We start from the raw sequence: 24,472 nt of genomic DNA, 5'->3' as shown, positions 1-24,472 counted from the left end.
GGCGCACCAAGCTGATCCGAAGGCAGGAGCCAGGTGCTTCTCCTGGTCTCCCATGGGGTGCAGGGCCCAAGCACTTGGGCCATCCTCCACTGCACTCCCTGGTCACAGCAGAGAGCTGGCCTGGAAGAGGGGCAACCGGGACAGAATCCGGCGCCCCGACCAGGACTAGAACCCCGGTGTGCTGGCGCCACTAGGCGGAGGATTAGCCTAGTGAGCCACGGCGCCGGCCCTTGTTGCAATTCTAACATATATCTCACTGACAAATTTTTTATTCTAAGAGATTATATTCAGAGCTTTATGTCCAAGGGATGATATATAATTTGCTCATATGTTGTATAATATGAGGACGTTGTAAAATATGAGGATTAGGGCTTGCATTCTAGTATAGCAGATACAGCACATAAAGCTGATGTCTGCAGCACTAGTATCCCATATGGGCACAAGATTGAGTCTTGGCTGCTCCTCTTCCTACCCTGCTGATGCACCTAGGAAAGCAGCAGAAGATGATCCAAGAAGTGCTTGGGCTCCTGCACTCATGTGGAGACCTGGATGAAGCTCCTGGCTTCTGGCTTCAGCCTGTACCAGCACTGGCCTTGTAGCCATTTGGGAGTAAACTGATAATGGAAAATCACTCTTATCTCTCTCTCTCCCTCTCTCTCAATGTAAGACTAACTTTTTTTTTTTTTTTTTTTTTTTTTTTTTTTTTTTTGACAGGCAGAGTGGACAGTGAGAGAGAGAGTCAGAGAGGAAGGTCTTCCTTTGGCATTGGTTCACCCTCCAATGGCCGCCGCGGCTAGCGCGCTGCGGCCGGCGCACCACGCTGATCCAATGGCAGGAGCCAGGTACTTCTCCTGGTCTCCCATGGGGTGCAGGGCCCAAGTATTTGGGCCATCCTCCACTGCACTCCCGGGCCACAGCAGAGAGCTGGGCTGGAAGAGGGGCAAACGGGACAGAATCTGGCGCCCTGACCGGGACTAGAACCCGTTGTGTCGGGGCCGCTAGGTGGAGGATTAGCCTAGTGAGCCGCGGCGCCGGCCGATGTAAGACTGACTTTTAAATACATGAAGAAACCTTCAAAAAAAAAAAAGGGGAATATATGAGAATTCAATTGTAACTTATTTTTAAAAATAAAAAGTTAAATATTGTTATTACTCAATAACTTATTCATCCATTCATTTGTTCAATTATGTCTTCAACAATTTTATTGCCTAATATTTGTCATAATCTCTGAACAAGAGTTATGATTATAGTAAATTCATTTATCTAGTAGCTCCAATATAATAATTAAGTAGTGACTAAGTAGTTACTTATTTACTTGATTATAGATCACATTCAAAAAAGTTATAGAGACAAATGACAAAGACAGATACAGAATTACAAGAATGTCAAACAAAAAAAAAAAAAGGGAGAAGCCGTGTCTATAGGAAATGAGAAAGAAGCAAACAAAATGTAAAATGGCTTATGGAACTTATGGAGCAGTAGGTGACAGTAGCTGGAGTTACCTGGAAAAGTAAATGGAGTCACATAAAAAAGAAAAGTGTGGGCCACCATGAAGAATTTGAGCTTCACTTATCCATGGTAGTGTGACATGTAAACAGGTTAAGCAGGAGATAACTTGCACAGATGTTTCAGAGAGATTACATTGACAACCGTCTAATAGATCAGATCAGAGAGAGGTAATATTCTGCATTGAACCTGTAAATTAGAAATTGTCATAGCCTTAAAGTAACTCTTAGGGATCTAAACTCTCAAACCCGTCCCCTACTCTAGTATATTTTTCAGAAAATATGTTTGTGTATCTTTGCACAATAAAATAATAACTAATAAACTAAGAGTAAAAGCTAATATTTCCCTCAAAAATTAACACTATGTATCTTAATCAGAATTTACTTTAAAGTTGGTATATCTAATAAAAAGTAGCATTGAGTCAAAATGATCCTTTCAACTGAAAAGGGTGGCTTTTTAAAGATCTACATCCTCTGATTAAAAATCTGCAACTTTTTCTTTCATGTCAAAAGAGTACACATTTTCTGTAGTAAAATATCAGCTGAAGTAATGGCTTGTGTTTGGACTTTATGTTTTATTAGAATAAGTATTAGAAGCACTTTTCAGTGCTTAGTGAATCTCACATTATCATGGACATGAGCTGGAACTGACAATGATTGAAGGGGCAGCAGTTACATACTTTCTTCCATAATGCACTGGATATGGGAAACACATTCAAAAAATGTCAGGCAACATTTACAACGATTTTGAATTTATCCGCTGTCTCTCAACCATGTATGGATCAAATCAGGTTAAGTTAAATGCAAATAATGCATATTCATTATATTATGTCTTCACTTCCTTTTTCTCGCAATAATGAAAATTTTAGAACACTTTTGTTTGGCAAAGTGTATCCTTTTTTGAAAGGTTGAAAGAAAATTGGCTTTTGTTTTGTGAATGTTCTTTATGAATTATCTGTTAATTTCTATTGCCTTTAAATATATTAAAGTCATGATATTTGCAAATTAATTTTTAGAAAAGCAATTTGTTTGGTGGAGATATGACAGGTTAATAAAAGGGACTGCTTTATTGTCTTCAGATTGTGATTTTAAAAAAGCTTGAAAACAATAGGAGACAAGAAGTCCTCTGTCTGAAAAATGCTACAAGACACATTTATGCAGGATTTATTGAAAATATACAGTCCTTTCAATTGAGTCTTATCTCCCCAAGCTATATACAATACCAGAATCTGAAATGGATTATTTGAAGAGAATTCACAAGCTAAGAGTAAACAGTGATATTTTCTCTGGGAGAAAGGAGGAGACACTCTCCTGTTAAAGCCACGTAGGGAAGAAACGCTAAAATGAGAAAAACTTGTGGAGACTGATGGTACATTCTTTCTCATCCAATGGTTGCTGAAACTCAGAAATGTACAGGCTCTGAGGTGCACAGGAATGGAGTGTGGATTAGAGTTTTCTGAGATAATCTGGCATACACTCTACCGGGTTTGGGAACACACATGAACACAGAGGTGATTTTCTGCTGGAATACACGGCAGGCAGGGGTTTGTTTGAGTCCTTACATCATTTGATGACATAAGGACATATAAAATTTCCATGGACTGTAATGCAGTGCAGATGACAACTTACCTTCTGTTGGCTTAATGTGATCCAACTCAGGAGAGGGCCAGAATGAGGGTGATCACACATGGACACCGGCTTTGTACAGGTCACTGTGTGAAAGCACATCAGACAACTGCTTAGGGCCAAGTCCTCTGACACTTCCAAAGAACAACAAGCAGGATTCCATTTGAGTTACAGACAGATGCAGCGATGGCGGAATTTTAACAGTATCCATTACATAGCCCTGTAGTCTCCTTTCTCTAGTCCCTTTGGTTCTCTTCTCTGTAGGTTCTAAGCTTATAATGAATCAAACTGTGCTGGTAGAAAGAAAAGTTATCAAAGTATAAGATTTAAATTTTGTTTAGATGAGCTACACATTTTATTAACTGTGTCAGAATTGCTTAATAATATTTTTCTCACAAATGAAATTGATTGCAAAGATATTGAATATACTTAAGAATTGAGCAGAGTTTAATGAAGTATAATTGAAAGAAGAGTCTGAGGCAAAAAAGTTTCTTATTTATATCCCACAGAGTTCAATCGCTATATGCTTCAACATAGCTTCCTATTATGTGTTCATTATATTAATTTTAGTTATAGCATAAGAATATACATCAATCTGGATGTGAGAGAAGACAACTAGTATGTTTAAGCCTTTATATGTTGCTTTGGAATCTTTTGTATGTCTTTTATGCACCTGGTGACTCACATTCATAATTGAGAAAATACAACAGTTTTTGAAATACTTTTTATTTAGCATTTTAATATTTTCAATAAAATTGCTATTTTAATTTTCAAATTTATGTGGAATATTTTACCACATTTTTAGGTAAATAAACTGGATCCTGTGGTGTACTTCACAGACCCCTTTTTAAAATTTACAAATTATTCCTGCACTGCTGGCTGTATATGGACAGAATCCAGCCACTACTCAACTTCAGAAATTGTTCTAGACGAAATGTGTTGCCTTGACAAGATCATGTCCTTCCTGGCAATACCTTGGATATATAGTATAGGTAGATGAATGTGGGAGGAAAAAAATACAAAAGAAAACAAAACACAGACCTGGTTCCCTCTTGCCTGTTTGAAACAATCTGCAGGGGCAAATTTGGAGGTCCTTATGCAGTCTGTCAGGGACCATCTTCTTTGTCGCTCAACATTATTCCTTTCTTGCCTGTCTATGGAGTTGATCTCAAGAGCTCACAATTGATTAAAATGTCTGCCACTGCCTCATGAGGAATCCAATTTGCCAAAGTGAAGATTGAAATTAAATATTTATCTAATATTAGTAATCATTTATTAAAACATCATCCATTGATTGATTTTTGCTTTCTCTACAATAAAGATTTATTTATGCATTTAAAAGGACAGAGTGACAGAAAAAGAGGGAGAGACACAAAAAGAAATAACCTTCCATCCATTGGTTCCCTTTCCAAATGCTTGCAATAGTGGGGCCTGGGCCAGGCCAAAGCCAGGAGCTAGAACTCCATATAGTTCTCTCATATATGTGACCCAAAACCATGTACTTAGGCCATCATCCACTTCCTCCCAGGCATGTTTTCAGGAAGTTACATCAGAAAAATAGAGTAGCCAGTTGAACCAGGCACTCTAACAGTGGCTAACCTTGCAGTGCTTATGTGGTAGAGTTGATGTGGTTTTGTGTGTGTGTGTAAGTGTGTGTGTGTATAATTCTGTATTTGTGCTTGTGTACACACAAATATGTATACACATACATGTATGCATTCACACCCATATACAACAATACACACAAATGTGGAGAATAGGAGGATTCTTCTATTTGTATAAGCATCTAGAAAATGGGTGAATCAAATATAACACCTTAAATGTTACTATAAAATATTTTGCCTAACCCTTAGTTAATGTGGTATGTTTCCTTATTTTTTTTTTTTATTTTTTGACAGGCAGAGTGGATAGTGAGAGAGAGACAGAGAGAAAGGTCTTCCTTTTTGCCGTTGGTTCACCCTCCAATGGCCGCTGCAGCCGGCACGCTGCGGCCGGCACACCGCGGCCGGCACACCGCGCTGATCCGATGGCAGGAGTCAGGTACTTATCCTCGTCTCCCATGGGGTGCAGGGCCCAAGTACTTGGGCCATCCTCCATTGCACTCCCGGGCCACAGGAGAGAGCTGGCCTGGAAGAGGGGCAACCGGGACAGAATCTGGTGCCCCGACCGGGACTAGAACCCGGTGTGCCAGCGCCACAAAGCGGAGGATTAGCCTAGTGAGCCGCGGCGCCAGCCTGTTTCCTTAATTTTTTAAATTTAATTAACTTATCTATTTGAAAGACACAGAGAAATACTGAGACACAGAGAGAGACAAACACACACACACACACACACACACGCAGAGAGAGAGAGAGAGAGAGAGAGAGAAATGGAGAGCACTCCCATCTATCAGTTTACTCCTCAGGTGCCTGCAATCGCCAGAGCCATGCCAGAGCTAGGAATGCAAGCTGAATCTCCCACATGGGTAGCAGAAACCTCATTATTGAGCCATCACTGCTAACTCCTAGGGTCCGAAATAACAGCAAACCGGAATCAGGCGTCATAGCCAGCAGGTATCAAACCAAGGACATGTGGGCATCCTAACTTCTAGCCTAAGTTCCTCCCTTGGTAATGAGTTTTCATTTAAAGCAAGAAGGCACTAACATCATAGATTTAACAGGAAGTAGCAGTAGTGTGCAGTATAGTTCAACAGGGCCAAGGTAGAGACTATGATATCATATTAGATGAGAGGTGACCAGTACATGCAGCAGAATGTTGACCCTGGCAAAAGTTAAGAGGTACTCATTGGAAACAATTTTGAAGCTGGAATTGAAGAGACTTTGTGACAGCATCAATAATTGAAAGAGAGCTTTTATTAATGCTAGTACTTCTAAATGCATTTTAATAGAATCTGTGAATATATTATTTGTAGTTTAAAAAGTTACAAAGATACTTATTCTATAGAAATAAAAGGAATAATTTATTCTTTAGTTACACTTTTATACCTGGCTGAGTACTAAAGATGGGTGATAAATGATGCATTAACTATATTATTGACATTCTTGTGTATTTGAAATCAAGGAAAATTCATATTTAAATTGAAACATTTTAAAGCTTAAAACAGCAGTTGAATAATTTATGAGCAGTAGCACTGAGACTGCTTAAAAACACAGCACAGTTTCGAAAATCACAAAGAACTGCAGGGTTATGTGTGCAAGGTAAAAGATGAACTCAGGATATTATTTCAGGATTTATAAACATAACAATTCAGTTGAAAACCTCCAGTTTTACATATGACATATACTGAAGTAAATCATAATGGAAAAATCTGAACATTTTAGGCAAATATCAAAACCAGACACTCTATAACACTTCAACTTTTTGTAATTAAATCATTAACCTTTTTCCCCCTTTATCTGGGCATAATATCAAATATAAAGATGACTTACTAAAATTAGTTATTCTAATATATACATTTAATACTAGAATCAGCACTTTATTACTTCACCCTGTTTTCAACTTGATGTGATATTTCTTCAGAAAATATGTTTCTGGAGCAGGCACTGTGCTCAGTGGGAAAGCTGCTGTTGGCAAACTTGCATCTGATATCAGAGTGCCTGTATTACTCCTAGCTACTTCAAATTTCTAATTAAGCTTCCTGGTAATGCACCTCAGAGTTAGCAGCAGATGATGGACCAAATATTTGGATTCCTACCACTCACATGGAAGAAGCTGCAGACATGTAGGGGAAATGAATCAATAGATAAAAGATGTTTCTCTCTCTGTCTTTCCCTCCTTCCCTATCACTCTGCCTTTTAAATTAATAATATGAATGTATATAAATTAATATATATGTATTTACTTATCTGTAAGTCATAATTACAGAGAGAGAGAGAGAGACAGAGAACTTCCATCCACTGGTTCACTCCCCAGATTGTTGCAGTGGCGGGGACTGGGCCAGTCTGAAGCCAGGAATCAGGAGCTTCTTCCAGGTCTCCCACACGGGTGCAGGGGCCCAAGGACTTGGGCCATCTTCCTCTGCCTTCCCAGGGGCATTAACAGGCAGCTGGATCTGAAGTAGGGCAGGTGGGACTTGAACTGGTGCCCATATGCCAGTGCTGCAGATGGTGGTGGCTTAATCCACTATACTACAAGCCAGCCCCAAATAAATGATCTTAAAATAGATAGCTTTTTAAAATTGAACTTATAAAAATTGAAATAATTAATAAAAATTTGAATGTTATTAGGCATACTCAGTTTTCTATAGAAGGTCATTCTAAACTAGAGTACTAGTGTCAAGTAAAAGTGGATATATACTTTCTTTGTGACATTATAATTGTGAAATATATCAATAGGGTAATAAATATAAAAATTAAAGTATGATTTTTTCAGTGAGTCATTCTTGAGATTATGTTTTCATCAATAATTATGAAGAAACTAAAAATTTGATTACCTAATATTATCAAAGCTTATAATACTTATAAACATGTTGAAGTATATAACTTTGATGACACATAAAGCCTTCAAAAGATATTTGCAAACCATTTGAAGTTTTTGAAACATAAGAGGAGGGACAAGTTTCAATGCTTTGTATTGTGTGTAAATATACATATACATATACGTATACATATATAATTAAGTTTAAACCTGTGGGACAGCTCTATGTTTTGGTTTTATAAGTGTTTCTTCTTTCCCTTGACATCGTATTGGCTCCTAAGATACTGAGATTCACAGACATCTACAAATAAGTGCAGTGTACTCCAAGGTGAGGCATAGTTTAGTCAAATGGTCACCAATAGGCAGCTGCAAAGAAGAACAGATATAGTGTATGACCTCATTTTTCAATAATAACAAGAAATCATATGGAATATTTCCTTTCCCACCTTTGGCACCCACGTTCAGCTGTGTCTCAGTCCTGGCCATCACAAGCATTTGGAGAATGAACCAGAAAATGTGAAATCCCTCTGTAGACTCTCCTTTTGTCTCTCTGACACTCAAATGAATACATTTTTAAAAAAGCTTATAAATCATGTACAAGGATACACTCCATATATATTGGTATTTAAATAGGAATCCTACATTCTAAACATTGTAGGCGATTTTAACATTTTTTTCTCTTTTCTATTCTAAAGAGATGATAAGTCACATATGTCTTTACTTTTCCACAATTGAATTTAATATTTTTATGGCTTGTATTAGTGTAACAAAGGTATAAAAGGATTAGATATGCTCAAAATTTCAAATGAGATACATATGACAAATATATATATATATATATTCAGTTGAATAAAAATGTATCTTCAATTCTTAGTTTTAAAATTACTATGCTTAATAATCTCTTATAATTAAAATGATATAGGTAAGGAAAATCAATATTTGGAGTACATTTGTCATTATGAATAGGTGCTTCATCATATACTTTAGACATTTTCAAAACTATGTTTCACAACCTAATGTGAAATTCATGCTAAGTACATTTTCACACCAAGGTGACTTTTACAGTAGGTTTCCACCGCAGGCAGGCTTTACAGCATACACATGATCATAAGAGTCTAAGTGATCGATTGGGGGCTGATCTGGTATTCTGTTTGTGCAGGTAGTTTCTCAATAGATTTGACATTGATCATATGTCAATTTGATTTGCTAATCTTATGAGACTCATTGTAAACAAAATAACTAAATGTTTGCAAGCCCATGGAGAAAACAGTACAGCACTGCATTTTATTTGTTTGACATAAACATTCTTTTCAATAAAGTTTAAAAATAGAAGAAAACAACTGTCTTGGCAATTTATAATTTAAAAGCAACTAGTCTGTATGGAGGAAGAACCTCACATATGAGGCAATAAAATTAGGCTATGGAACCCAAATCCAGCCTATATCAATGAAGATGTGAATCATCACATCATTTCAGCTGTCTTAATGACAATGTGTCAGTATATCCAAGTCCTAATAAGCCCTATACCTAGCCAGAGTTCATAAAGCAAAAGGAAAACAATTTTGTAGTGTTTGTAGTTTTCAGAAACTGCAAATAAAGACAATAGTGACATTTTAAAAATGCTGCATTAGTACAGTTAATACAAAACGCATGGAGTGATATACATGGCTTACATTTTAAGATTTCGTCACATGAGCTTTCTATACCCACACTGTAACATAACAGTTGTTTTTGTTAGAGAAGTGGGAGAGAGCTGGGTGACAGCACATCATCTAGTGGAGGATTCTAGTATTCCAAATAATATGTTTGAATACTTTCTATTTGTCTTGTGAAGGTGCATCAATATACATAAAGAATGACTACCTTTCTGCTTTTGTAAAGATGTATTCATTTATTTGAAAGGTAGAGTTACAGAGACAGAAAAGGAAAGAGACAGAGACAGAGAGAGAGAGAGACTTCCATCCTCTGATTCACTCCCCAAATTGCTATAACCTTAAGCCAAGAGCCAGGAGCTTCTTGCAGGTCTCCCATGGAGTTGCAGGGGGCCAGGGGCCCGGGTAATCTTCTGCTGCTTTGCCAGGTGCATTAGCAGTGAGCTGGATCATAAGTAGAGCAGTCAGGACTCAGAGCCATGCCCAAATGAGGTGCAGCACTGCGGAACATGGCTTTAACCCATTGTGCCACAGAGCTGGCCTGAAGAATGATTACCTTTCTAAGCACTGACAAAAAGAAAAAAATGTCTTCTGCATATAGCAAGGTAATTTGCATTCAACTGTTTAAGTTATTCTATCAAATAAAGCATAATCTTTGACTATTGATAAAGAACATCTAGATTTAAGAGAATATTTGTCATCATGTAGTAAATATTTTGGATAGTCTCTAATGAAATACTTTTTAGCAACTCAAAATATCAATAGATCTCATGTAATTGATATACAGTATAAATGAGTAAAATAAAATAGAAATTCAAATCCTAGTGTGTGTTTGTATTATTTGATTTTTCCTCTCTAATTATAAACCCATAGGACACATAAATCAATTAAAACCATCCACAATTATGTTTAGCATGCCAAAAAAGAATTAAGAACACATCATTTATTTGTTCTATCTAACCCTGATTAAATTGCACAATACTTGTCTCATGGTCTCCCCTGAGTGTTTTCTCACAGCGCCGTGGTATTCAAAACTGCTGTTGTGAATCTGACAGCACTTTCCATCTCCCAGAATCTGAATTCCTGAAACATTTACCAAGTTATAAGTGTCTACATGTCTACACATTTTCCTACTGAAATTCTGAGACCTTTGCTTCAGCAGTTTTTTGTTTGTTTGTTTGTTTGTTTTTGCTAGTTAACTTTAGACTTTGTTTTTTTTTTTCCTAACATCTTCCACAGAAGCATTAAGGAATAAATCTGTTTGATAGTGTGCAAAACAAATGGCTTCTTACAAGCGATTTTCTAAACTGGTACACAAGCATAATGACATAATGTGCACTTGTTTGAGTTAGTGAAAGAGGCAAAACACAATCACAGAATTCTTACCATTGATTCATCACAGGTCTTTCTGCTAGTCTTGGATAATATTTATTTCCTACTTCAATATATCCTCTGATTTTCCTAACTACTATTCAAACAGTACTTTATATTTTGTATATCTGTTTGGGTGCAGTCTGTTGAAATCTTTACTTAGATATATACACTAAGTTGAATATATCCTAAGTATATACTAAGTTGATCTTCTGTATATAAAGATAATTGAAAATGAATCTTGATGAAGAATGGGATGGGAAAGGGAGTGGGAGATTGTGGGTGGGAGGGAGGTTATGGGGGGAATAGCCGCTATAATCCAAAAGTTGTACTTTGGAAATTTATATTCATTAAATAAAAGTTGAAAAAAAAACTACTTGATTTATACTAGGGGAAATATATTTTTAATGTTTTATATTCTGTTTGCATACTTTTTAATTTGACATGCCTATATTTTTGTTTTGTTGTTATATTATGTGCTGTTATTTAATGTGGATTTGTATATTTTAGATGTTAATGCCTAATATGAAGTTGAAATTTGACATTTTATCTATAGTAATTTGTGCATTTTGCCACTTTCCAAGTTGTATATTAGCATTTTATTTCATTTTTATTCTTAAATTTTATTTTTAATTAAAACAAAATAATTATGAATTTCTGTTATTGACTAACTATTCATTTAATTATACTAAATTTAATGCACCAAACTAAGCACTAATAAATTTAAGAAGTTATTTGCAGATCTTCCTTTGAAGAGTTCACAATGAGGTAGAGAAAGAAATGAGCCAATAGTTGCAAGAATCATAAGACACAGAGCCGGCGCCGCGGCTCACTAGGCTAATCCTCCGCCTTGCGGCCCGGCACACCGGGTTCTAGTCCTGGTCGGGGCGCCGGATTCTGTCCCGGTTGCCCCTTTTCCAGGCCAGCTCTCTGCTGTGGCCAGGGAGTGCAGTGGAGGATGGCCCAAGTGCTTGGGCCCTGCACCCCATGGGAGACCAGGAGAAGTACCTGGCTCCTGCCATCGGATCAGCGCCATAAGCCGGCCACAGCTGCGCTGGCTGCGGCGGCCATTGGAGGGTGAACCAACGGCAAAAGGAAGACCTTTCTCTCTGTCTCTCTCACAACAAAACACTCTGCCTGTCAAAAAAAAAAAAAAAAAAAAAAAAAGTTGAAAAAAAAGAATCATAAGACACAGAAAGAGAGTGTCCAACAGAAAGATGTAATATAGCTGCTTGCCTGGGTTTTGTATTCCTTGGGCACTGATCCTTTTAATTGATTACGAACTAGTTAGGGAAGTATCAGAGGGTAGATATTGGCATTTTTCAGTTAACCTACAGGGAGCTCAAGGGAGCTTAAAAAATTGAAGAAGCGGAGACTAAGGGAAGAGGGAAGAGAATGGAGGGATAAAAGAATAAGATGATTATCAAGGACCATATAGTAAAGGTTGTGAACTACAAAGCTGAGTGTGAACTTTACCGTTAAGATAAAATAACAATACAAAAACAAGTTAAAAGGCAATAAAGTCATTACATTTTAATTGCTTAAAAGATTATACAGCATCATAACTTCTGACAAGACCAGACCCTGTGAGAAAAATCAAGAAACCATGGCAATAATCCAAGGGAGGTATAAGAAGGACATGGAATGATGCTGTCCCAGAGATACCAAAGGGGGGCACGAAATTTTACTGATAAACATTAAGAGATCAAGTCCACAAATTTTTTTTTTGACAATTGGAACACAAAAAGACCCAGAAATCAAGTAGGTTAATATAGAAAAATTTTAAGTTTAGATAGCAATATTATGGATGTATAGATATTAAATATTTTATGTCATAAGGTATCATTTTAACTTTTAAAACATGTTCAATATTTATAGCAATATTGATCAAAATGTTCTCCCTTATCCTATTTTCTTCCTATGTTTAATTAAACCTCTGGTGCATGACACTGGAGAAATATTTATCATGCTTATCAAATCTCAGACACACTCTTCTACATTTGTCATGTTTGAAATTGATATATATCGCTCCCCCTCTTCGTGGAGGAACGACACAGGACCCTGCACTGTTCTTTCGTCTGCTCGGCCCTCCCCGGGTTTGCTGCTGGTTCTTCCCGGGTTGGCTACCGTCCCTTCCACCTCCGTGGAAAGGCAGTTCCCCCTAGCCACTTTCCCCACTTCCGCGGGGGAGCGGCACACCGCCGGCCGGCTCTCTCGGGGGCTGCACAGGTGTTCCTTTAGATAGATGTTCCCCTTAGATGTTCCTGGTGCATGTTGTCTCTCTCCTCCTTTATAGTCCTCTTCCACCAATCCCAACTCTGCTACCCACACGCCGAGTACGCTGCTCTCCTCCAATCAGGAGCAGGTCCTACAGTTTATTGGTTGAACTGGAGGCAGCTGTGTAGAAGCTGTTACTCCCTTCTCAGCACCATATTGTGGGAGAGCAGATGCATAGAATAAGTCTTAATTCCAGTAACTTAGTCTAGTCCAAGTTGCTCCCCACAATATACTTCTTATATACTTGCAGTTAATGATCATCATCATTGGTCAGCACAAGTCCTTATGATTTTGTTCTGTCCCCTGTTTTGTGACTCCCGGTCCACTGCTTTTGTCTCATAGGAAACCATTTGTAATATGTTTGATATATGTCCTTAAGCTTAGACACATTTTTGTAAAATATGGCATGGATTCTGTGTTTTTCAATTTCAGTAAGGGTTTTGTAAATCCCATCTCTGTCCTTGTTTCCACAGCCAACATTGTTTAGGGACCAATCCATGTCACATATCTGGTTTATTGTTTGCTATTGCTGTCGAGTATTTTATAGTATGATTTACTGTATTTTACTTATCCATTCTTCTAGAGACAGATACACATGTTGCTTTCAACTCCCTATTGCTATATATACCATCCTTGTATGGATCTTTCCAAGAATTTCTTCATAGTATGTATCTAGGTGTGAAATCCCTGCCTGTGATTTTTCATTTATTTCCTTCCTCAAAGAGTTCTGGGCAACTTCTTTGACTCTGGATATAAAAATATTTGAAATCACTGTTATGTTACTCAATAAATTGCATTGAAGCAACAGACTATTTGTATATAAAAAAAACAAGATGGATGCTTAGTTTACTCCTTATACTGAAATAAATTATAGTGAATATATATCTAAACATTAAGAAGAAATGAATTCATATGAATAAAAGGAGAAAAAAATATAGGACAAACAAAATTACATCTGCCTAGTTTTCGAGCTCCCATGTTACTTTATACTTGCCCATCTCAGGCACTGACTGTCATCACAAATACTAAGCGATCACTTTTTTTCCTAAGATTTATTTGTTTATTTGAAAGGCAGAGTTATAAAGAGGCAGAGGTAGCAATGGCCAGAGCTGCACAATCCGAACCCAGGAGCCAGGAGCTTCTTCCGGGTTTACCACGCGGCTGCAGGGGCCCAAGAACTTGGGCCATCTACTGCTCTCCTAGGCCAGAGCAGAAAGCAGGAATGGAAGGGCAGCTGGGACTGGAATCAGCACCCATATGAGATGCCAGCACTGCAGGCGGCCGGTGGTTTTACCCACTGCCACACAGTACTGGCCTCCACTGATTACTTTTAAAAGATGACAATAATATATTCATTTTTTTTTAAAGAACCTCCAAGCATTTCCCTTTGCCTTTCAAATATACTGCACATCTGCTACAATGCTTTAGCATAGGCTGTTACCGTGTCTCCTCTTTATATAGTCCCAGATCTGTTCCCTCGTTTTTTGCTGCAGCTATGCTGGCGTTCCTTTTTGAGACTGCCTCTCTTGCTGTAGGGCATTTGCACTGGTTTTGCCATCTGCCCGGGCTGCTCCTCTTCCTATTATTTGGATGGGAAAACCATCTTATTGCAATCTCAGTTTCAATACTAACTTTCATTGAGGCCTTTCCCAGCTGCCCAGTCTACATTCCCTCAGGCAGTGTCTTACTGTATTTCAATTCTCTGCATATATTTTATTATTTATTAGTTTCTTGTTTTGATTGCTGATTTTTTGTCACTTTTTCAAAAATAAAAGCTTCACCATATTAGGGAAATTTATTGCTGCTGTCTCAAAACTTAGTGTAGGGAAAATAACAGATACATTATATTGAACAGAAAAATAAACAGAAATTGTGTATATATATTTGTATTTTATTGTATTTGTAAATGTATATGTACCCATACAGATATAGGAGGCAGAGAGAGCTCTTTCTAACATAAATACTTGTGATTTCATCATAGTATAGTAACAGTTCATAAGATATTTAGTTGATTATATTACTTAAACATATCCCTCTGTATCCACTTTAAATCCACAGAGACAATATTAGACAGCTAGCCATCAAGCTGATGTGAAACTCAGTTTTAATGAGCTAAACTCTGCACGTTTGTATGGGCTAATGAATGACACTTGTTTAGGAAGTCATCATCCCCATGTTAGTGAGAAGATTAGGAACGATTTTCTCCCCCACCAAGCCCTCATTGGCTCTCAAGGTTTTTATTCCATGTTCTGGAGGCAGTAAATTACCACCTTGTTTCTTTGATTATTTTCTCCAAAAATAAAGAGATTCCTTTTTCCTTATCATATTGTAGTTGTGTTTGATGAAGTTACCTAATTTCATTTCAAAATAACTTCTTACAAAATAAACAGGAAGTATTCATAAAATTCACCTTACTGATACAGCTTTTATGCTGATTTGATGTGATTGGCTGTATTGTTTTATGTAATAACTAAGGAAACAGGTAACTCATCTACTATCCAAGGCAACATACAGATTTATTCAAATGCATTTATGTGGAGTGTATTGATAATTATAAGTTTGTGTATCAACTTGGCAAGGAAATACTACCTATTTTTTGGTTAAATATCAGTCTAAATGTTTCTGTGAAAGTATTTTCTCAAGTGTTACTAACATCTAAGGCAGTGGACTTTGAGTAAAGTAGATTGGCCTCCATATTGTGAATAAATACCTGCCAATCAGTTTAAAGTTTTTAGAGAAAAGACAGGATAATTAAGGAGGAAGTAATTTTGCTTCCAGAGTGTCTTCACACTGCAACTGTAGCATTAATTCTTCCTTGTATATCCTGCAGCCTGCCCTTCAGACTTCGGCCTTTCCAACCTAAACAGCCCAATGAGCCAATTTGCTAAAATAAATCTCTCTTTCCCTCTTTTGACACTCCCCACCTCTTCCCTGCCACACACACGCATTCTGTTTCTGTTCTGTTTCTCTGGACACTCTGACTTACACATGTATGCATACAGGCATAGATGGATAGATCGATAGATACATAGATTTCTCAAATAAAATAGATATCATGAGTATAATAGTTGAGAAATCATGCTTTAGAGGTTTAATAGTTGGTGATTTTAAAACATTTGTTAAAATCTGAATGAAGTTTTTAATAAACCATTTTAGTAACTATATTAGCCTATGAATGTATTTAAAAAGGCTAATATCACTTTCTTCTTATAATATATTCCTTTCAACAATATGAGTTAGCCAACTGCATTACTTGCATGTGTATTCATTTTCTACAAATAAAACTGAATTTTTATTCACAGTGAAAATATAAGAATTATCCCTGTATTATACATATATTTGCATTCAATTTATAACTATGGATTACAAATTAATACTTTGAGAGTACTGAAATGAAGCTGTGGAAATTCTGATGTATATATGCTGAACTAAAATTGTGAAAAGTTGACATTATCATGAGTAACATGTGTTTCTGATATTTGAGAACTCTAATAAAGTTCTCTTCAAGACTTGAGGAGAACAAATGAATTGCCTTGGTTAATAGTTGTAAATTTATTATGTAATGGATTGTCATAAAGCTATTAAATCACTTCAATGTATCCTTACATGACTGTTAGATATGGTTGTAATCTGATGAAGGCAGAATAAACATGTTTGGAGAATGAGTGCATTGAAAGTGGGGATTCCTGAAAAGATGGGTGAAAATACAAATCCTGAATGCAATGTTAAGCAGAGCCTTTAAGCATATTCTAAGGAGAGTAAATGCTAACATGATAAACTTTACTGGTATAAACCTAGTGGTAGACATACCACTAATGTGCACATGAGATTGCTGTATATTTGTGTATTAAACATGAAAATTACATAATTCATAATCACCATCATGTAAATTCTTAATCCACACATACTATCATTAGTGTATTACAAAAAATGCTTCATTTAATCCTCAACATTAGATAACATCTGCACTATGGTTTTCATTTCATGAAAACTATCTACAGTTAGTGAAAATGAACTTGCTTGATATTACATTGTAATAATTCTCAAAGTAAAAGTTTTAATTCAGTTGTGTCTAATTTCAAAGCCTATACTTAATTACCAGTGATAAGCTAATATTTCCCATGTTCAGATTCTAAATTCAATAAGTACCTTTATATTTCAGATTTACATTTTCTTGTTCAAAGGAATACCATGCACTTAATGGAGTCATTCCCTTGCCAGAATGTGTGTTCTCTTTCTTGTTGTAAAATGATAATTTAGCATAAATTTACAATTTAACATTTGATTAAATTTGATGTCTTTCCAAAATAGATAATAACCGCAAAATGATAGACATTTTCCTTTCATGAAATTAGTAACTAATTTAGTAACTATTGTTTTGGTAATCTATATTGGAAAGCACACTTGGTTAAAAGAATATGCCCTCAAAATTGGATCCATCATAATATGCTCTCAAAACCGTTTTCTGAGAATTTCAGGAAGCTGTTAAATCTTCAAGACATTGATATATTCTGATTTGTTTTGAGTCATCCAGAATGTTATCTATGGCAGCTTTTCTAATTTCTGTTTCTTTCAGTTTATTCAAATATAAGGATTATTTCTTAAGCAATATTTTCAAGAAATATCTTCACAAGTCTCAGGTTTACAATTTTTTTATAGAAAGTTTTCACTGAGAACACAGTTTTATTCACTAGTATGATTTATTATATATATATGTATATATTTAATTTTTGGATGTCATTACATAGAGATGAGTATTCACCAGGCATTTATTTTTATCAGTTAACATAGCAAGTGGTGGAAAAGCTGAAATTTTACAAGGCTGCCTCTTTCAGAGTTATATGAATATCTCCAGAGTTTCTATAGACTCTCTAAACAGATGAAATTACTACGTGATTGCCTCCTAACAACTTGGGCATCCATGAGCAGTGAACTCTATCTGCTGTTGTTTAGGACGAACACTTGCAGAAATCAAAGAATTGGGCTGTCGAAGAGGAAAACAGCTCAGGGTGGCTTGACACTCATGTGCTCAGGGATAGCTGGAAACTCCAAAAGAACTGTGTTATTTCCTTGTCTTATTTCTTCTCTTTTCCTTTTTCCATGGCGACTTGTTTTTGCTTTAAGACAACTATAGAAGTAGAAACTGAGACCATTACTTAGTGAAGGTTTTTTTTTTTTTTTAACATATTAACTCAAATATTTGTTGAGTGCCTCCAAATTAAGCTTTGGTGTTAAGTTTCTGGAACACAGTGTTTGGTAAAATGAAGTTGTAGTTTTTTCCTGTGCTCACAAAAAATTATAGTAGGTTACAAAGCAGAAAATTGATTTATTTACTTATCTACTTTGCTCTGTTGTAACCTGAATGTTTCTTCATAGTTAGTTGTTTCATTCCTCCAACATTCAACAAATTTTATTGTTAATAATTAATTATTTTATCAAGACCATTGTCTTTTCACTTTTAAGTAGTGATAAAATGTTTGTAACATCTTCTTTATTTACAAGGAACATTTTATGCCAATTAAAATTGTAAGGTTAAAGACTAAGAGAATTTCCAAATAATTTCTTAAAAATCTGAGTTATGGGGCCAGCGCTGTGGTGTAAAGGGTTAAGTTGCCACCTGCGGCAAAGGCAGCCCATATGTGAGCTGGTTCTGCTTCCAGTCTGCTCTGCTTCCAGTCAAGCTGTCGGCTAGCGTGTCTGGGAAGACAGAAGAAAATGGCCAAAGTGCTTGGGCCCTTCTACCTGTGTGGGAGCCCCTGACTCCTGACTTCAGACTGGCCCACCTCTGGTCATTGTGGGCATTTGGGGAGTGAACCAGAGGATGAAGATCTCTCTCTCTCTGTCTCTCCCTCTTTCTCTCTGTAACTCTGCCTTTCAAATAAAGTGAGTATATTTTTAAAAACAAAATTCTGAATTACCAACAATTGCATTTATGTTGATTATAAAAATACACTTAATCCATTGAGAATAGTTTTCTGAATTCTACTAATAATATAAGCTGATATTGATACCTGAAATATTTTTTCAATAACAACATTCATTTAGAATGGTAATATCATTTTGGTGTAATAATACATTGCAAAATTAGATCTATGCATCAATATAATTATCATATGCATTATATGAAATTCATCATTTAATAAATTCTAGGAAGCATGGTAGACAGACATATGTTCATTTTTGTTTACAAAACAAAATGTAATATCATTTGATTCATTTTTAAAATAAAATCAACTCAATTTAAGAAAGAACATATGTTCAAGAGATCTATTGACATATTTAATAACAGTATATTGCATTCTTGAAAGTGGCCAAAAGTTGAGATTTTGAATGTTATGACCACAAAAAGCAAATGTGTTAAATAATACATATGCTAATCAGCTTGATTTAGCCATTCCCCAATGTGTCTGTATTTCCAAAGGTGTGGTACATAACAGACATACAGAACTTTCATTTTTCCTATTAAAAATAAATAAGTAGATAAATAACAATGGAATCTGTCATTTTACTATTGTATATAAGGTAATTACAAATTATGTAAAGACACAATTTCTGAAAAATTTAATTAGCAAGATATTTAAATTAATTAAAATTGTAAGACTAAACAGTAGTAATAAAACCTACTGCCGTAAACATTAAGATAAAAAAAAAATAAGAGTAGTAGGATATTAGGGTCTGTGCTGCGGTATAGCCGGTAAAGCCACTGCCTGCAGTGCTGGCATCCCAAATGGGAGCCGATTTGAGCCCTGGCTGCTCCACTTCTGATCTAGCTCTCTGCTATGGTCTGGCAAAGCAGGAGAAGATGGCCCAAGAGATTGGGCCCCTGCAGCTGTGTGGGAGACTCAGAAGAAGCTCGTGGCTCCTAGCTTCGAATCGGTGCAGCTCTGGCCATTGTGGCCATCTAGGGAGTGAACCAGCAGATGGAAGACCTGTCTCTCATGCGCGCTCTCTCTCTCTCTCTTTCTCTCTCTCTCTCTCTGCCTTTCCTTCTCTCTCTGTGTAACTCTGACTTTCAAATAAAAAAAATGGTAGGATATTAATAAAGTAAGAGTGATTGACCTTTGAAGTGCCTAGATGTGTTCTTTGTAACAAGAAATTGTCTCACTAAAGTTACTTAAAACAAACTATATCTTATAAATTAGAGGAAAAGATTAATAACTTCTGTAAAAGGAAATCATACCTTTAGAAAATCAATGAAGGGGAAAAACTGGTGAGCATTAACATGAGAATAAAAGGCCTTTCTGGAAAACTGGGATAAGTATTTGCAGATTCATGGCCAAAACCTTTTGTAAACAGTCTATATTGCAATTGACATCCAAGGCACAATCTATAGTGGTGGACAACAGAATTGAGAATTCTGAACAATAGCTACTTTATGATAAACGATTCCTTCACTGTCCCCTAGATCTATTTCTCAGAAGAGGTGAAAATTACCATGTTTGCAGATTCAAATGAACATGTGTGAGTATATAATATCCTTAAGCATATAATAGAGACAATTTTGTAAAAAGGTTTTGTAGAGAAAGGTAGAAGTACTTGTTCGAAGAATCACTTATGATGACCATTAGAGATCCCTACAGTTGGATTCAGCTAGGCAGTACTGTTATCTTGTAATAGAAAAGTAATTTCTAGGTGAAATCAAGCATAACTTACCCCTGATTTTCAACCGTTAGTCAAGGAAGCTTGCAACCCTGGGAAGCTTCTGATTACCGTTAATGTCTGGACATGCCTAGTGTGCATCGTTTTGTTTCTCAGAATGCTAATCCAATAAATCTGCTTTTGTATGTGGCTTCTGAAACGTAGCATTAAAAGCCCTAACCTCTTGCAGTATAAAGGTAAACTCATTAGAGCCATGTGCAGACTGACATAAGGCCTGGCCTTTATTTAGCTAATCTGGAGATGAATACAGCAAGCCACCATCTGGAGATTTATACAAATCCATAAGCAAGATACTTCTCCGCAATTTAATTATTTCCAATTTCATTTGTAACTCACCATTATCATTGTTAACTTCATATGTCTCAGTCTGAATGCTTTCTTGTGTTTCAGAGATAATTACAAATAGAATTTTTAAAAAAATTCAGATACTGGCAATGGGAGAAAGAAAAAAGCCTTGTGTTGCTAGGGAAACCTGATGCTAAAGGTTTAGTGACAAAGTCTGATGCTGTTGTACAGCAAAGACAGGGTAAGAGAAGAAAAGGGAGCCTGCTGGTGCGAACAATGCATCTGGAACGTTACTTATTGATTCTAAGGTGATCCTTGTAACAGAAGTAATGCAGATTTTGTTTATCAAAAGAAGAATTATGAGAGTATAATAATGCCCCAAGGATTTAGACTATTGAAAAGTAGAATAAATGAAACCTTACCTCCACACGTGAGTCTATAGAGAAAGCAGGTATTGCTGGATAGTCTAGAGTTTTGTCAAATTAAGGTTCCTATTTAGTATAACCTGAAACTGAAATTCTATTTGAATACTTGCCCTACTTTTGTCTCTGTATTTTGCAAATACCAAATTAAATGTAAATCATTTGTGTTATACATAGTCCTGCAGTGTGTGATTTATTCCATTAATCTTTTCATGAAAGAGAATGCTGTTTAGAAGAGTAAAATCATACTGCAGAGAAAATTTCATTTTTATTTCTAACAATAAATGAATTATACATATTCTTATTTGATGAAAAAAATGGAATTATTCATGTAAGCATGTTTTAGTGTAACTGTTTTACACGTAATCTATGCATTACTATTTTATATTTTTGAATTAAAATGTTATTAACATTCTGTTCAAAGAAATGTTGGAGGCTACCTCAAGAAAACGAATTGTTCATAGTAGCCACCCTAGACACTGAAGTATTCACAAAGCAACATAGCTTGTAGGACGTGTCTGCTAATGTATGGGAAAGACTTTCACCTACTCTACTTTGTTTTACGTAAGACCAGAAGAAAATTCATTCAAATTCCTTTAATCCAGAGGTATGCTTTTGGCTCATGTTTGTCCTCCTTTCCTTCATCCTTTCTTTCTGCTCACCTCTCAGCCTCTTCCCTCCTTCTTCCCTTTCCCTTAAATGACAAGGTCTTCTCTGATGAAGCAGAATTTGACTAAAGAACAAAAGGGAATATGAGAGAGATTCCCCTGGACACACATCTGTGGGAAAGACAGCTAAGTAGAAGAAAGAGAGTACTTATATATTACCATGAACTTGAGAGTACTAGAGGTGAGACTATAATTGCAAGAGTGGCAGGAAAGTAAGCCTCCCTTGGACAAGCCTAAAACCCTGAAGCTTCCGTATTTGAAAGACCAACTGCTGGCATTTAAGCAGGCTGTGCCAGATGAACTCTCAAATGACAATGAATATAAACACCCAGGTAAACAAGAGAATCATCTTGCATGTCCAAACTTGTGTAGTTTTTACCACAGCTAACATTTTACTTTAATTGCATAGGAGACTGTAAGTGAGAACTTGCAAACTTCTACCCCACAAAATGATGAACAACAACATCAACAACAAAATGGTGGTTTTAAGCTTTGAAGCTTTAGGGCAATTTGTTACACAGCAACAGACATTTGGAATATAACTTATTCCAGGATGCTGTTTGGGTGTAACAGGTTGAACCCACACGGGAGACCTAGAAGTTCCTGGCTCAAGGGTTTGGTCTGGCTCAGCACTGGCTGTTGCAGCCATTTGGGGAGTGAGCCATTAAACTCAAGATTTCTCTCTAACTCTATATCTCCCTCCCATTGTCTGTAAATGTGAATTCCAAAGAAATAAAATAAATATTAAAAAAAAAAGAAAATGGGGCCAGCACCATGGCACAGAAGATTAATCCTCCCCCTGTGGTGCCCGCATCCCATGTGGGCTCTGGTTCTAGTCCCAGCTGCTCCATTTCCAGTCTAGCTCTCTGCGATTTCCTGGGAAAGCAGTAGAAGATGGCCCGAGTCCTTGGGCCCCTGCACCCACATGGGAGACCAAGAGCAATCGCCGGGCTGCTGGTCAGATCGCTGCAGCTCCAGCCACTGTAGCCATCTGGGGAGTGAACCTAGGAAGACCTTTCTCTCTGTCTCTTCCTCTCACTGTCTGTAACTCTACATCTCAAATAAAATAAATAAAAATCTTCAAAAAAAAAAAAAAAAAAAAAGACAAAAGGCCAGCGGCTGTGACTCAATAGGCTAATCCTCTGCCTGTGGCTCCGGCACACCGGGTTTTAGTCCTGGTTGGGGCGCTGGATTCTGTCCTGGTTGCCCCTCTTCCAGTCCAGCTCTCTGCTGTGGCCAGGGAGTGCAGTGGAGGATGGCCCAGGTCCTTGGGCCCTGCACCCCATGGGAGACCAGGAGGAAACACCTGGCTCCTGGCTTCGGATCAGCGCTGTGCATCAGCTGCAGCGTGCCAGCCACAGCGGCCATTGGGTGGTGAACCAACGGAAAAGGAAGACCTTTCTCTCTGTCTCTCTCTCTCACTGTCCACTCTGCCTGTCAAAAAAAAAAAAAAATGCTCCAGGCTTATCCTAAGATTTAATAATAACCTATTTTCTATTTTATCTATTTCCATTTTTTTAGATTTATTTATTTATTTGAAAGGCAGAGTTACAGAGAGGCAGAAGCAGAGAGAGATAAGGAGATCTTCCATCTGCTGGTTCACTCCCCAGATGGCCTCAATGGCCAAAGCTGTGCCATTCCCCAAAGCCAGGAGCCAAAAGCTTCTGGGTCTTCCACATGGGTTCAGGGGCCCAAGGGGTTGAGCCATCTTATCCTGCTTTCCCAGCCATGGCAGAGAGCTGGAACAGAAGTGGAGCAGCTGGGACTCAAATTGGCGCCCATTTGGAATGCCAGCACTGCAGGCTGTGGCTTCACCCGCTAAGCCACTCCAACCCATTTCTTATGTAAAATGAGAATTTTTAGCTGTCCTATCATCTATCTGTGATCTTCTATTATCTACATCATTTTTCCTTTATTTTTTTCCAAACTGAATATGGTTTTTTTTTTTTTTTTTAATTTTTGACAGGCAGAGTGAACAGTGAGAGAGAGAGACAGAGAGAAAGGTCTTCCTTTTCCGTTGGTTCACTCTCCAATGTCTGCCGCGGCCAGTGCGCTGCAGCCAGCGCATCGCGCTGATTCAAAGGCAGGAGCCAGGTGCTTCTCCTGGTCTCCCATGGGGTGCAGGGCCCAAGCACTCGGGCCATCCTCCACTGTACTCCCGGGCCACAGCAGAGAGCTGGCCTGGAAGAGGGGCAACCCCGGGAAAGAATCCGGCGCCCTGACCGAGACTAGAACCTGGTGTGCCAGCGCTGCAAGGCGGAGGATTAGCCTAGTGAGCCATGGCACCGGCCGAATATATGGTTCTTAAGTGCCATACAGATAAATTATTTCAAGACATACCTCCTTTTAGTTTCATCCAAGTGTGAGATTACAATCAGATAACAGTTAAGGTACCCAGAAACATGTTTGCCTAACTTAATAGTTTCATGATACTCCTAATAAATCTTTTAAAGATATTAAAAAATAAGTGTGGTGTTTGTCTAGTCACTATGACACCAGTTAATTCTCCCATATTCCACCTTGGAGTATCTGTGTTCAATGTCTTGCTTTGACTCCTGATTCCAGTTTCTTGTTAATGCAGACTCAAAGAA

At 37.2% G+C, this 24,472-nt stretch overlaps 1 protein-coding gene across 3 annotated transcripts in view; it reads right to left on the bottom strand.

Moving 5' to 3' along the window:
• Nucleotides 1–21,261, bottom strand: part of LOC138849795 (protein eyes shut homolog) — a 339,290-nt gene extending 318,029 nt beyond the window's left edge. For 2 of the 3 annotated variants that reach the window (XM_070074650.1, XM_070074652.1), the window contains exon 1: nucleotides 20,501–21,261. The gene's annotated coding sequence lies outside the window, so the exon portion shown is untranslated. Of the gene's footprint in view, nucleotides 1–3,134; nucleotides 3,218–20,500 lie in introns of all 3 variants that reach the window. The other variant, XM_070074651.1, reaches the window with a different exon arrangement.
• Nucleotides 21,262–24,472: the final 3,211 nt, after the last annotated feature.

The sequence above is a fragment of the Oryctolagus cuniculus genome, chromosome 5 (assembly GCF_964237555.1).
Source record: "Oryctolagus cuniculus chromosome 5, mOryCun1.1, whole genome shotgun sequence".
In the NCBI taxonomy this organism is placed as follows: Eukaryota; Metazoa; Chordata; class Mammalia; order Lagomorpha; family Leporidae; genus Oryctolagus; species Oryctolagus cuniculus.
This window is presented reverse-complemented; position numbering and strand designations above follow the sequence as displayed.